This window comes from Ursus maritimus, unplaced genomic scaffold (genome assembly GCF_017311325.1).
Source record: "Ursus maritimus isolate PB19 unplaced genomic scaffold, ASM1731132v1 scaffold_14, whole genome shotgun sequence".
NCBI classification, from domain to species: domain Eukaryota; kingdom Metazoa; phylum Chordata; class Mammalia; order Carnivora; family Ursidae; genus Ursus; species Ursus maritimus.
Window position 1 is genome coordinate 39,283,565 of NW_024423786.1, and position 1,330 is coordinate 39,284,894.

Below are 1,330 nucleotides of genomic sequence, written 5' to 3' on the forward strand. Positions count from 1 at the left end.
CCCCGACATCTCTGGCCAGCAGCATCCACAGGCCACTCTGAGGGCAGGGCCTCTTCCATGGGCTCACAAGACAGCAGTAAGGGGCACCATGGCCTGTCCCCCAGCTTTTCAGCAGTAAAAAGCCTGCTGAGCATGGCCAAGATGGGAGGGCTGAGCCGGAACTCGCTGTCCCTCGAGGGTAGAAGCCTCTTAAGGGCTGGCACGGGTCTCGGCCTAATGGCTGAGGCAGTGCCCTGGTCTTATACGCATCTTACTCCCCACCGCAAGGAGGCAGGGAAGAGGGGTCTGAGAGCCCCTCCCGTGTGGGTGCTGAGCTGGGGGCTCCTACAAGCACCCTGGATCCAGCTGTCCTGGAGTTCCTTAATAAAGGTGGTACGTGCTCATTACTGGAGCCTTCGCGAACACAAGTAGCAGCGCGTGTCCTCAACCCCTGATCCCAGCAGTGCCATCCTGTACCTTGCAGGATAGCACCCCAGCCCTGCCTGAGGCATAACCCCAAGCCAGTGGGGTCCCCGATTCGCCTACTCAGAGCCACTGCTGCTGCCACCTAATTAGGCAGCTCGTACCTCACTGCCTTCCCCCCGCCTCAAAAACCTGATTCTGACGTTCACTGTAGAGATGAAGAGACAGTGGCAGCAGGCCCTGGGCGGCCCACTGCCATCAGCCACGCCAGCACCTGTGCCTCACACTCACCCCGAGGCCGGGCCATGCACCAGGAGCCGCACCAGGATGCCCGTCACGGCCACCAGAATGGGGTAGTGGTCCACGCTCTCCAGGCCTGGGGGGAAAGGAGGGAGGGGAAGAGCTGTCACGGGCTCCTACTGCAGGGGATCTAGGCCTGCCTGGCTAGCGCCAGCCCCCCACCCCCATCGTCCTCCCCAGAGAAGGGCGAGCTAAGGCTGGGGGAGCCAGGCCTGGCTGGCCTGATGCAGAACAGACAATCAGGCATTGCCGCTCCCAGCGGAGGAACCGAGACCTGGGATCCGATGGGTGTGGAGTGCTAGGTCCTCACCAGGCAGCCGCAGGGTGACCACACGGTCAAACAGGTTCCTCTCAGCCGTCACCCGGTTCAGCACCTGGTTCAGCAGCTGTGAGGGCAGGAGCCCATGGGTGGGTGTCTTGGGGGGCTCGCCGCTGGGGCATTCCCAGGGGTCTCCCCTCTCCCAGCCCAGATGGACCCACCTGCGCGAGACGCCGCAGCAGCATCTCGGAGGCAGGCCGGGTCCAGTCAAGGAGTATCTCTGGCACCAGCGTGACAGTCATCTCCAGCACGCGCAGCAGGCTGACCGACAGGTCAAAGCAGGTGGCGCACACCTTGAGCTGCCGGCTG

At 63.4% G+C, this 1,330-nt stretch overlaps 1 protein-coding gene across 4 annotated transcripts in view; it reads right to left on the bottom strand.

The window, feature by feature from the left end:
• RNF123 (ring finger protein 123) overlaps positions 1-1,330 on the bottom strand; it is a 32,682-nt gene that overhangs the window by 5,921 nt on the left and 25,431 nt on the right. The gene's annotated exons all lie outside the window — the stretch shown is intronic.